The 14,606-nt window shown below is 43.2% G+C and overlaps 1 protein-coding gene across 3 annotated transcripts in view; it reads left to right on the top strand.

The window, feature by feature from the left end:
* The window catches only part of MAPK8IP3 (mitogen-activated protein kinase 8 interacting protein 3), a 597,532-nt gene that overhangs the window by 30,668 nt on the left and 552,258 nt on the right, over positions 1–14,606 (top strand). The gene's annotated exons all lie outside the window — the stretch shown is intronic.

The raw sequence follows: 14,606 nt of genomic DNA, 5'->3' as shown, positions 1-14,606 counted from the left end.
GGACCGTATCTTTTTATTTTGGCCTGTCCCATCATGGTCTTTATCCCTCATTCACAATTAATTTATTTAATCAGTGACTTTCCTCCAGTCAATGTACCCTCTTTTCTCTAGATTCCTCTGCCTCCTGCTTGCCGATCTTTCATGCCCACCTTTATTCCATATAATGCAAGATGTGAACTAGCGATTCTATTCCCGCACTGCACTTTACTGTATATTGAAAAACCTTTGTTTTTATTAGTGTAGGATGCATAGGTTAAGCCATTTGTAATTTCATCATGTACCTCATATTATATGCATTTCTGATTTCGGGCTTTGTAAATAGCAACTGTATTCTCTCTTTGGAACTTGTGGTGCATAGGTGAAGATTTTCTTTGATCTGTGCTTTGTACTTACGTAATCTACCTTTAACCTGAATCCTAAACTTCTCTTGCACTGCATTCTTTCACTTTGCCATTTAAACCATTAATCCATGCTCGGAGACTATGGTCCATGTTTGTACGTATAAAGCAGCATAAATAAATAAATAATTAATTAAATCGTGGTCTCACTTTCCTCTGACCTCTTTTTCCACCTGGGGATACTAGCCACTACCTTTGATGGCACACTATTTTAATCTTTGTGATGTTAAATCAATATTACGTTACGTATAGACCCATTTTGTTGTTCCTTTTTACTGCTTTATTACTGTTTATCACAATAAAATGGAGCAAAATGTGAAACAAACGGGGGGCTGACTGTATCCTGAGAACCTAGCTCAGCCCCATCCCTCTTGGACCTATATTGAACGCTTCTGCCCTAAGATTATCATGTGCGGTATAGGTAACGTATAAACCACAGCACAACACAGTAGTTACCCCTTACTAGCCCCACTTGGTAATGCCCCTGGTTCTGGGCACCCTGTCCATGGTTATTTATTGTTCAACACACTTCTGAATTAATTTTCGAAAGGAGGCAGGTCTGTTAGGTGACATGTTTGGTGTACAGCAATAGTCCTCAGTCAAAACAAAGGGATTGGAGGCCCTAGAGGCCGAACGTGACTGAAAATGATGCTGGGTGTCAAGAATGGGGACATCCTCATCCATTCCTGGGGACGATAGTAGGCAGGGGGATTTCCAGTAAGAAGAGAGATAGGCAGTCTGCAAGGGAGGTTACAGGAAAACCTCATCAAAGATTACTTAAGGACACACACATCTGAACTCACTTACGGGAAAAGCAATAAATGATACAGCTTCCTAAAAATAAGATTGTTTAAGGTAAATATACTGTATTCTTACAACACGCTTCTTCCCAAAATCAGTGCTTAATTTGTGCCGGTGGTCGGCACCACCACTGTTTTTTGGGGATCGGGACTTATTGTTACTCATAAGACTTTGACCTAAAGCAAGAAAGAGAAAGGAGGAGGAAAAGAAAGAGAGTAAAACAGCAACAAAGCGTGGATAAATAATGCAAGAGTGAGATAAGGAGACAGGAAGAGTAGGATGGAGGGCGAAAGAGAACATGAGCTGGTATCACGACTATGAACCTTGGCATTTGGTATTCATCAGGACTTCTGGTTTGCTTTGGTTTTAGGCCCCATCAGTTATTTTTTCCAAATTAAACACTACTTGAAGTAACCTTAATATGATGTTGCACCCTCAGGGTTAGTCTACTAAACAACAACGGAAGGACAACCATTGCTAGGATTTCAACGATTTACACTTAGTGCAAACAGATTATACTGCGAATTTCACTAACCGCATTCACTACTGCTTGCCTTGGATTATGTATTTGTGAATATGACTATCAAATGTTTTGCACATTTGCTTAGCTGATGCTGAGGAGGATTTGGGCAACGGCAGTGCATAGCGTTTCCAGTCAGTCCTGGGCAGCAGCTATGCATCCAAATATCTAGCTTTTACATGTGTCCCACAAGCAAGTGTACAGAGCACACACTGATACAGGGTCTGGTCATCCTGAGATGTACTGGGCACATTTCTCGCGTACACTTTAAAACTGAGTGACGCAGCTGAGCTTTTATGACTGAAGGGAGCTCATGATTTCTTGAAGAACACACTTTATCGACAAAGACCTCGGGGAGCTTAACTCTGCGGGAAGCTTAGCTAGCATAAGTAACCTAGACGGCCGCGCAAGACCATGACCACCCCAACCAGCACGACGCAAGGAACAGGGGACGGACAAAGGACACAGACACGGAACAAGACATGCTTGGCTATTTTCATATATATATACATCCTGAGACACAAGGCGTCTTCAGAATTTTTACTCACATGATTTTTGGTGGCTTATTAATTCAGTTATTCTCCCTGAGGCCTGTGATGACTGGTGACCTGACTCCTATGGCACACACAAAATGCAGTAACTCAGCCACTGGACTCCTCCCCCAAACCCCAGCCCACCTATCCTAAGAATCTCAACAGAAGTTGCTAGGTGGAAGTGAAGGAGGCAGAGGTTGCTGTCACACCCGCTCCTACATTGTCCCAATTGGTCTGCCCCAGGCTATTTAGATTACTGGAGATCCTTCAACCCTGCCCTGGGCCATCTAAATAACGCCCAAAATAAACATCTATTCCTGGCAGTGACACACACACCACGCCCACCAGTGTGTCGTCAAAGCCCGTGGTTATGCCTGCAGGTCGAGGGTTTCCTCGCCCTGCCAAACATGCGTGGGGCCTCCTCCTCCCTTCTAAAAAACACAGTTCTAAGTAACTTTGCAATTGTCACTGAGCAGCAAGCACAATTTATTGCGAGCTGCTCAGTTTTCTACAACCCTTTTGTTTCTCCCACAGGCTGGCAGCAGGGTGACGCCCACTGTGCCCGTTCACACCAGCCATCCCTGGGGTGTACGTTTGGTGACCCCCTTCAGCGTATACTCCAGATTGTTTTGTAATACAATTGGGTTTGTGCTGGGAAGCTGCAAAGGTTCTATACCCAGAGTAAGTGCTGAGAACACAGACCCCCCTCCCCCCAAGTTAACTGGGGACTATCTCAAGCCCATCAGAAAAGCTTTGTGTATCAGACTTCTCATCAGCCCATGTCTGGAGTATCCCGGTAGCCGGCTGCTTTACCTCCGAAGAACAGTTCTCTGATGCCCTTTGGCGACCATTTTAGAATTCTGTTTGTCTTGCTATGTTTTTTCCATTTCTGAATTTAACATAATTTTCCTCTGGTTAATTCTTGTGATAGCTCTTGATTCCTCGATCTTATTCTTCTGACTTACCTTGGTTTGGACTTTTTAAAAACTTTAGTTCTTAAATGTATTTTTCTTTGGTTCTACCTTACATAGCAGTTCACACAGATTCCCTGAGGATTTACCTTGTTGCTCCGGCCTAGCTACCAAATGTGAGCCAGTACTCCCCCCCCCCCCCCCCCCCCCAATAGGAAATGCTGTTTATCTTTGAGGACAGGAGTATGGGAAATAGCCTGACTGTTTTCTCACAGTTGTAGAAATAGATCTGTTAAAGGAAAATGTTTATCTAAGGTTTTTTTTTTATCCCTGTATGTGTTGCAAGTGGAAATGAGCAGCCTGAGACTCAATTAAATATGAGGAAGTATCCTAATGCGTTATTTCGGGGCCGGGCCGAATCAGAAAAAAATACCTCTGTAAGGGATAGACTCAGGGAGTTGTGTGACAGCATGTGTCACGATGGAATAAATTAGGACATTTTTGGCCGCTTTACCCTTACTAAGATATAAGTTCATGAAATGCTTTTGTGTTTTCAAGAAAGCATTAGATTCCAACAGAATGTTTGATTGTCATCCGCTCCCTAACTTTGGGGAAATAGTTTATTCTGTAGTGCTAGTATGTGTCCCAATTATTATCTGCATTGTGAATCTGTGTTGGAATAAAGAACACTCTGATGGTGAGAAATACCTCTGTAAAGAAATTTGAACAAAGCAACATCGACAAAAACGTTGTGATACAAATTAAATGCACTACACAAACAAAACTATAGTAGGATACTTTTTAAGGCGAAAACATATTCGAATAAGCCCTGCAGGGCCTCATGTGTTTGAAGCTTCTGTGTTACCCCTTCAATAGTGGTTCTGCTCCAGTGACATCAATGGCATCTGTCTCTCACAAATTTGTATCACCCTTCCAACAGTGGTGCATCTCCAGTTGGTTCGTCTACATCAAACATCCGCATCACCCTTCCGACAATGGCCTGCCTTATTTGACACAATAAGCATCGCCCTGCACACACCAGTAGCACTCTCCCAGAAATGAATGATCATCCTTTATCCAGACATCCAGTCATCAACCTTCAAGAGCACCGTCACAGTAATCGGTCACCTCTAGTGGCTTCAATTGCATCCTGCTACCTGATCACCACAATACTGATCCATAGCCGTCCCAACAACTGATCACCTCTATTAAGTCTAATAGTTCCAAGCTATCATGAAACTTCAATACTTGTTCATGTCAATTGACCTCAATAGAATTACCCCTGAAGAAGCCTTCAATACCCGCCAACAATGGTTCACCTTCACTCACTTCAGAAGCATTACCTTTAATGAACCAGTGTAGCCCTCCGTGCAGTAGTTCACCACCAGGATCTCATGGGCATAAACCTTTTGCATCACCCGTTCAACCGTAGTTTAGTTCCATTTTGAGAGCACCATTAAGGGCAAAATTATTATTTTTCTTGACCTTAATGGTGTGCAACACCAATTTAGATTTAACCTCTTAAATGCAGTGTTCATGTCCGCCGTATTACCGCCGTAGTATGGAGGGTGTAAGCGGTTCATGCACTGCACTGCATTAAAGGAAAAAAAATCAGAATATGAGGGAAGAGTTTCCCTCACATTTTTTTGCCACTGTGACCAGCCGTGTGCACATTACACTGAATTCATAGTGTCAATAGAGAAAGCAGACAGTGCCATTAGGCACCGCCTGCTTTCACTTTGATTGGTGCTGGGTGGCTTAACTCTGAAGCACTGATCTGTGTACGAGAGAACCCACTACAAAGAGAACAATGTCCCCTCAACAGTGATACCTCCCCCAAGCGGATCACTGTTTGGGGATCACCCCAGGGCCTTGATCTCCAAGTATGGTTGCAATCATTAGACATTAGGGAAGGTGTGTGGGTGGAGAGTGCCCCCCCTGGTCATGAGCACGTTTTCACCACGTCTAAAATTTGAACACAGTTTTTTTGACCACTGTAGGAGCATAGGGGGTTGTTAGCCCCAGTCTGACCACACGGAGTAAGAAAGGCCACTACCACCAGTGTTTTATTTTTTCCTAAAGGAAAGGGTGTAAGCGGTCCAACCACCCAACAGTGTCTGTAGCAGGCTTTCTATCCATGGAGTCACATTGGAGAAGTTTACCCTGTAAGGGGGTCTTTCGGCCCCCTTACAGGGGCCGAAAGAGCAATATACGCCAGGGAGTTCGTTATTTAAAAAAAGGGTGGGGTAGTCTGTCCAAGCATTGGACTCAGCCCACACCCAGGAGTCATTTTTTACTCTTTGGGTGACAGATTAGGGTGTTTACTCCCAGTGTGACCAGCAGGAGGGTCGCAAGCCCAGTAGACAACTATGGATACATTTTCTTTTGAAAAAAAGGGGGAGTGGTCCATTTGGGGACAGAGACATGCTCCAACCCCATCCAAAAAGGACAGCCTGCCTCCCTGGAAAGCCTCCTTTAGACACCAAGGCAAATTATTAAAATAAATATGGGTGGGGTCATGGTGGGGGCACACATAGGCATTGGGCTGTGCACTCATCCCAAAATGGCCCCCACACTCTCTCTGTCACTCCGGTGGGCAGAAACCCAAATATGTACCAGAGCAATTATTTCAAAATAAAAGAAAGGAAGTGTGGGCAAACAACCAGATCCTTGGGCCCCCACCCCATAATGAGCATACCAGTCTATCTGACACAGGAAAGGTGTTACCTTCAATTTGCCCTTGTGGCTAAAAACCCTCTGGATGCCTGTGATATTTAAATGAATAAATATAGGGGTGGGGACAAGTCCATCCTGCTCCTCCACCCAAAGCTCCCACAGTCTTTGGCCTAGAGCATCCTCACACTCATGGCATGACATGTGGGCCGGAAGAAAGGGCATACATTCTAGTTATTTCTTTCTTGCAATGGTGAATGACTACACTATTCGAGCTCTGGCTCAGCCGGTAACAAGGGATCCTGTGAATTCTGGGCATTTCTGGAACCTAGAGACCCTGCATATCTAGGGTAGTGTGGCTTGCATGAATCTCACAACATTTTCTTATGCAGAATATCCTGAAAATATTAAACTGTGGGTAAAATCGTACCTTTACTTCACATTTCTGAGATGGACAGTTCCAGAATCTGCAGGAATTCACAACATTGCTATCACACAGATTTCCCTCCCATGCTACTTCCAACATAAGTGGAGCACCTTTTTAATCTGGAGAAGTGTGAGAACACAGAATAGTACGACATTTCTACTTTGGGTTGAAAGATGATGGAATTCGTTTAAGGTTTGTTTCAACAGTCATATGAACCATATTCGCCAATTCTTAAAAATCCAACATGATCAATACAGCCACAGTCAATACATGTTTCACAGTGAAAACTGCTTTTTGAGGCTGTAATAAAAACATCTGTAGCACAATTAACAATATAACACTGCCCACTTGTCAGTACATTTCAATGTGCCCTTCGAAGCCTATACATTCATTATATACAATATTTGCAAATTCTAGGAATTCTATACATTTAATCCAAAAAGAAGTGTGTTACAATAACATACACAGGAGGAGTTTAAGCCCTGAGTGGTATGATGGTTCTTAAAAATGTCTCATTTAGTATTGCACATCTTCAGTCAGTGCAAATGTTTTATATGATGTATTTATCACCATACATTAGGGCAGAATGTGATATCCTATTTATGAAGTGTTGAATATAAAAAGTCAATTTAACTCTCTCTTATAAGCAACTAATTTCTTTTCAGCATAATTTTTTTAGGAAGGAGGTTTTTTGGGGCGCAATTCCTCTATTGTATGTTATGTTATGTTATGTTATGTTATGTTATGTTATGTTATGTTATGTATTGGTTCTTGTTAAGTGCATATATCACCCTGAGGTCTCAAAGCGCTAGCCTGACTCAGAAAATGGGAAAGGAAGAGAAGAGGGGGACAAACTAAAGGGAAAATAGTCTCAGAATAGCCAAGGTTTTCAGAGATTTTCAAAACTTTTTGTGGTCGATCTCTGTGCGAAGATGCAGAGGCAGTGTGTTCCACAAAGTGGGGGCAAGACAGGAGAAGGATCTTCCACCCTTCCTAGCAGTGCGGATTTTCGGGATGGTTAGAATTCTTCCAAAATCTATTGGGACCTGTAATCACTTGGCTTAAAAGCTGTTTGTCTTAACATCATATAGTTGTTACTTATTTTTTCCTTTCCAATACCATACTGACAAGAACTAGTCCCTACTTAAACATCCTATGTCTTATAGATAAATGCAGCCAACACTATCCTAAAAACAATATTTCTCACCTCGAGATTGTTGTGGGTATTTCTTCTCTTAATTAATTTCTAGGTATCATTCAAGGCCTGTCTGGTCTAACACTGTTCTAATTTTCCTACTATTGAACCCCTTTCTGTGGATTCATATTTCCCCATTCATGTGACTCATATTCTCCTATATAATGCAAAACACTAAATCCATCACTATCTCCTCCCCCATGTATTTAACATGATTTCAGAATTACAAACATGAGACAACGTTTTCCATACCTCACAGTTTCTAATGAAACTTTACTTCTTTTTTTTTAATTGTAACCTTTTTTTATTAATCCATGATAGATCCCAAAAAAACATAATAGTACACAAAACAAACAAAAAAACATTTACAAGAAATACATTATTTGCATAATTGGTCTTAGTTGATGAAAATTCCCTAAAGTAAAGAGTGCAAAGGGCCATAGAGATAAGTCCCCAATTAATCAACTCATTCATCCATATAGGAGACCACCAGTCCCCAGATCTCCAAACCTAGTTTCTTTTTCCGAATACCTTTCAGAGCATATAAACTATATTCAATATTAAGCATAGCTAAAAATCTAGCCCTCCATAATTCAAAAGTTGGTACATCCTTCTGAAGCCACATTTAGGCAATGCATAACCTGGCCACAGCTGTGACTAAAAAATCAAATACCGAAATGTATAAAGCAATTTATCAGATCCCTCTCCCTCCACAACCCCCAACAATACATGAGCAGTTGATAATCTGACTGGTCCCCCCAAGATTTCCGCTAAAATTTCTCTATATGTCCAAAAAATGTGGTCAAGTGCCTACATGTGTAAAAGATGTGCACATTATCAGCATCCTCTGTCCCACAACGAAAACATTTTCCATCGTTTGATCCCCCCCATATAGACAACTTGGCTGGGGTGTAATAAAGATTAAACACAGTCTTATAATGTTGTGCCCGAAGATTAGCAGATATTAGTAGTCTCCCCGCCAGCTCAATAGAGGTTTCTACACGAGTGCCAAGGCACCCTAGCCTGTTGTCCCATTTGGTATTTTGCATATCTAAATAACCACCCTTAGTATCCAATGATAAATTGTACAGTGTGCCAATACGTGCGATTTTCCTCACGGCTTCAATAACAGGATTTACTTCAATATTCCATTGATGTTTACATAGATAGTCACGGACTTGCAAATATTTAAAGATTTCAGACCTGGGGAGATGATATTTATTAGTTAGCATTTCAAAAGACATCAACCCCCCATTAGTATAAAGATCACCAATATATTGAATCCCTTTAGCCCGCCACCTATCAATGATCCTGTCCGAAAATATCAGTGGAAGAAGTGTTGCGGCCGTTGGCGGGGTGTACAGAGATACCTTCTCTAATCTAAAATACTTTTTCACTGCTTTCCATGCTTTATAGGCGGTATTTAGGACCTTAAACCTAGTTTTCTTGTAGTAGCTCATCTCAAAATTAACAAATAGCCGATTTTTGGCATCACTGCCCAACTGCATTTGATATATCGATGTAGCTTCGGCCGCGCTAATTGGTTCTGCCCCGGTTAATAATATATTCATGTGCTGCAAAATACATACAAAGTAATATAGGGCAAAGTCAGGGACAGCCCAACCACCTTTCTCCTGAGGGAGGATCATATATTGCATGGCTCTCCGGGATTTACCCTGAGCCCACAAAAATCTAGCACATATTGACTGTAAAACTGCCAACTGGGCACAACGAATCTCCAGTGCTACAGATCTGAAAAAATATAACATTTTAGGGAGTATAAGCATTTTAAGGACATTGCATCGTCCTACGATTGAAAGATGCAAACATTCGCACCGGTCCAATTGCTTTCATACATTGTTTAAAATATTATGCCAATTAACCTCCACCAATGACTTTAGACAAGTCCTCAGTGTGATCCCCAGGTATGTTACCTCACTCAAGACTCTCTGGTCATCAAATGGAGCTATATTAGAACATAATATTTGTGTCTTTGCAATATTGAGTTTATATCCTGAAGAAGCACCAAACTCTAACGCCAGTTGCTCTATTTCTGGCATGGCTATAATAGGGTTCGGCGTTACCACTGCCACTTCGTCTGCGTATGCCAACACACGATAGTGCTCTTGCCTCCAAGTTACCGACTCTATCCTTGAGCTTTGTTCTAGCATTTTAAAAAACGGATCTATATACAAGGAGAACAGCAAGTTCCCCGTGTGATATGTACTGGGGTAGATTCTAAGCCCATAATACAAATTCTAGCTATTGGGTGGCGATATAGGGCTTGAATGGCAGTAATGAAGTTTTGTTTAAAACCAAGAGAACGTAGTATAGCCCATAAAAATTCCCAAGCGACCCGGTCGAACGCCTTTTCGGCATCTAATAAAATCAGACTGAGTACACTCCCCGTGGTACTGGCTATATCCAACAGAGTTACCACTCTATTGATGTGATTGGTTGTCCCCCTCTCAGGGATGAACCCATGTTGTCGAATTGATACCAACGGGGTTATTACTTCAGCCAAATGGGTCGCAAGGATTTTTGCATAGATTTTGCCGTCTGCATTTAAAAGTGATATGGGACAATATGAGCCAGGTTGCACGGCGGGTTTATCCTTTTTTTTAACCTCTTCCATGCTCATGACGTCTCCCGGCCGTCATGAGTCACGATGGGCGTGTGCGGACGACGGCCGGGAGACGTCATGACCACGCCCGCGATTGGAATGTCAGCACTGCGGTAGCGCTGCGGCGGAATTTGCGCCGCAGCGAAGAGGTTAAAGACTATAATGCTGGCCTCATCCCATGTTAAGGGGGGAGCTCCTGCCCGGGCCTGTTGAAAAGTGGCAAGCATATCAGTTTTTAATATTCCCAAAAAAGTTTTATATATTTCAAGTGGAAGTTTGTCGGGTCCTGCAGCTTTACCCAGTGCTAAGCTATTAATGGCTGTTTCCAGTTCCTCAATAGAAATAGGGACCTCTAATAGCTCTGCATCTTGCATATCCAAGTTTTCCCCCTTAAAATTCTGTAGCAGGGATTCCCCAACTTGTGGGTCATAGCCCTCCCCCGTATAGAGTGCCTCATAAAAATCATGAAAGACATTTAATATCCCAACGTCAGTTTCTATAAGATTGCCCCTGGAGTCTACCACTGAGCTGATCCTCTGAGCCGCCTCTTTAGATCTAAGCTTCTGTGCCAGGCAGCGTCCGCTTGCCTCCCCGTATTCGCAGTTTAATTTCTTGTTAATAGAATACTTCTTAGCTATCTCTTTACTCCAAAGGAGATTTATTTTGGCCTTGCCCCGGGCTACTTTGGTTTGAAGAGCAGTAGTCTCCTGACCACCATGTATACCTTGCATAAGATTTTCTTCTGCTATAGTTAAGCCGGCATATAATTCCTGCAACACTGCTCGCATTTTTTTTTGTTTATATAAACCAAAACTAAGAGTCTCTCCCCTGAAAGCCGCTTTAAAAGTATCCCATACACACTCAATCCCTGCTCTGTTCCGGTTTGTGAGACAAAACTGCTCAACCCATGTCTTCATATGAGCCACGAACCTTTCATCTAATAGTAACTTCCTATCAAATGAAAAAGCTTGCGGTTTAATTCCAGTCCTAAGCAGCCTCAGGTTTAACACTAAAGGACCATGGTCTGAGGAAACCCTTGGATATACCTGTATTTTAGCTCCAGCCAGTAAGAGACCTGATATAAAAAAATAATCCAGCCTTACCAATTTCTGGTGTGGACAGGAATAAAAGGTATACCCAAGATCCTCCCCTCTTAAAGTAGCCCAAGCATCCACCAATCCATGATCAACCAAGAGAGACTGTAGCGCTTTAAATACCCTCGGTTTCCTCCCTTTATAAAATGTGCTATTATCTTGTAGAGCATTAGGCTCAAGGTGTATATTTAAATCACCGCACACGATCAGCGGAGTGGGCCATTGGGCCAATTCTACATTCAGCCCTTCAATTATTAGGGCCTCATCAAAATTTGAACCATATTTGGAACATATCTTACATTTCTGACTTCCAATTTTACATTCGACGATAGCCCACCTCCCCTGTTTGTCTGCCAATGTTCTACCTGTTCCTTGTATCTGATTCTTAGCCAAAATTGCAACTCCCAGTGTAGTGGTGGATTGCTCTGTACAAATCAATACTGTCAAACCTAATTCCGCTAATAATTTTCTTTTGGCCCATGCGATATGAGTTTCCTGTAAACATATCAGATCAATCTGAAGCATCCGCAACTCATTTGCGACCCGTTGCCTTTTATTATGGTCGTTCAAACCACTAACATTCAGGGAGCAAAACCGAATACCTCCAAATGTGCCACTATCCCCCATCTGTTTTCCCTGCATCTTTAAGCTTACAAGCTGTGTACCTAAGACCAATTAATTTTCTGTTTATATTCACCATACCATCATGGATTATTTTTACTAGTGCCACACCCCCCACTAACCCCCGCCCAACCCCCTTCCTTCAATACCCCCTCTTCCCCCATACAGGGCTCCAGCCGGAGCCGTGACCCACCCCCTCCCCACCCCAACCCCAACAAGGAGGCTTGGAGACACAGAGTCTCCATGATGGATCAAGCTTTTCCTGTCCCGGACCCCCCTGCCCCACCCATGCTAAAACCACATGAGTATTCACCGTCCACCGCATTACAACCCAACTCTACACAAAGGGAGAGAGAAAAAAAAAAAAAACAAGAGGAGAAACAACATCACAATGCAATCCATGCATATTTTTTTCTTTTTTCCCCCCCTTTCTGTTCTCCCTCCTCTTTCCTTTCCTTGCTCCTAGTCCCTTATAGGGATTGCAGATTCTCTTTAGCAGCTGCTTCAGCTATAAAAAACTGTACACGTTCATTATAGATGACTTTGAGCTTGGCTGGGTTCAGCAGATAGGCTTGTGCCCCTTTATCACGAAAAGGTGTGATGAGCTGACGTAATTGCCATCTTTTTTCTACAGCTAGAGGGCAATAGTCAGGGCGCACAAAAAACTCTACCCCCTTCCCGGTCTTCTTTCTATCTGGGTGCGCCAAATCGTACACTGCCTCTCTTGCCAGAAAATTATTGAGTGATATTAAGATCGCCCTTGGTCTTGAAGAATTCTGTCCCGGTCTGTTGCGCTGAGCAAATGGAAACCTGTGTGCCCTCTGAATCTCCCGGCTCCAGTCCCATTGGGTTAGCCTGGAGAAAGCTTAGGAGAAGAGTTCGATGAAAAATTTTTGTGGATCCTGCCCCTCGGCCCCCTCGGGAATGTCCAGCACCCGGAGATTATTGCGCCGGAGTCGATTTTCAAGATCGGTGATTTTCCAGAGGGCGTCATCCTTAGCAGTGCGCAGGGTCTCTGTCGTCACATTCTGCGCTGCAAGCTCATCCTCTAGGTTTGATATGCGGGTCTCAGCCTCATTAAACCTGTCAGCAAACTCCGAGCAGGATTTCGTAACCCTCCATACCGATTTCTGAAGTTTGCGACAGGCCCCCTGCATACGCAGACTCTCTGTGCGGGTCTCCTCCCTATGGGCCATGATGGTCTCATAGATGACCGCCAGCGAAATATCCTCAGGTTTCTCAGTAGATTCAGGGTTGGGTTGCATACCGCTAGGTATTGCAGTCAGGAATCTGCGCTCTCAGCAGATTGATATCCAGTGCCCAGACCTATTCCCCCTTGCTTGCGCACAGTTTTTGGACTATCTAATCCCTTATACATGTCAGGATCAGATTCCTCCCCGGAGGTGTCTGAGGAATCAGACATTGAATAAAAGGGAGGGTCGCCAGAGTCATTCTCATCCCTTAAATCCGGTTCAACCATTTTCTTTCTGACTGCCATTTTAATAGCAGACCCTGCGCTACTTTCTCTCCTCTGTACCTTCTTGTCTGGCCGTCGTGACCTGCCTTCTACTGGTATCTTTTCTGATTTTTTACCACCAATTTTTCCATTTTTTAATGAACCCTGAGGGGTGCCAGCCATACCCCCATCCTCATGGGCCAAGGGGGTCAGAGAGTCATCCTCCCCCTGTAGATCTCCCCCATTTTTGAGGCATGTTCAAGGTTAATAGATGTGGTAGGTGTCGTAGACATATTTTTCTTTACCTTTGCAGTCAAAAATATAGCGGGGACTAACTTTTTACCTCCGTCCACACGAGTAACATCCTTTTTCCCCAGGGATAAAGCCGGCTTTTTAACCTCCGTAGCGTCCACTGTCTCCGTGTTATTTCGTGCTCTACCACGGCCAGCCTTTGGGGGCATTGCAGCGCGATTCAACTCGGCGTCCACTCCGTGTCCTCCGTTCGACGGCACCATCCACTCTCCACACTGGGAGGCGAGCGCACATCCGGAAATCCGTCTCGCCAACACCAGGAGCCGGCAAACACCGGATCGAGAAGCGCTCCACAGCATACCCGCCCAGCCTGCACTTCACCGCGGGCCAGCATGGTGCGCGGGTCGAGGAAGCCTGGACAGCCTGGATGCAGCTACACCGATAGCATGGTAAGCGGAGCAGGGGGGAGAGCTCCGGGAGCTCAAGATCGCACGACCGTACTCGCGGCCGCCATCTTGGCCAATATCCAATGAAACTTTACTTCTGACGTCAATAACATATTTCAATCGCTCACCAAGTTATTTGTTATTCACATCCATATCCTTTATTGTTTCTCATAGAAGCATCACATATGTATAAAACCACCATCAGATTCTTTCCAATATTAATTATTCTTAAACCAGATATAATTACATATTCATTATTGGTTATCTTGGAAATTTATATGATCTTATTATTCAATTTAGGCACAACCTGACTCTCAAAGTTCTAAGCTCCAACGATAAAGTCTCACTATACATCACAATATATATGGATTGCGTTTCATAACAAGGAAGTTGCGGAACATTAAAATGCCCTCCACTTGGAACCAAAGATATAATGCAGCAAGCAAGCGAAGCAAGTGAGCCTCAATCTCTTTCTCTAGAAGAGCTCCTGTTTCTATTTCATCCAAACATCTATATAGTCATCCTTTCACCCTTCCCTCTACCCATTGATATTCACCATTTCACCTTTACATTCTGTCTTCCATTCATTCTCTCATTCTTTATTAAATCTATCATTAGTCTAACCATCCAGTGGCCATTTCATTCATCCATCCGTT

This window comes from Triturus cristatus, chromosome 10 (assembly GCF_964204655.1).
Source record: "Triturus cristatus chromosome 10, aTriCri1.1, whole genome shotgun sequence".
Lineage (NCBI taxonomy): Eukaryota > Metazoa > Chordata > Amphibia > Caudata > Salamandridae > Triturus > Triturus cristatus.
Note: the sequence above shows the minus strand (reverse complement) of the source record. Positions and strands in the feature narration are given on the sequence as shown.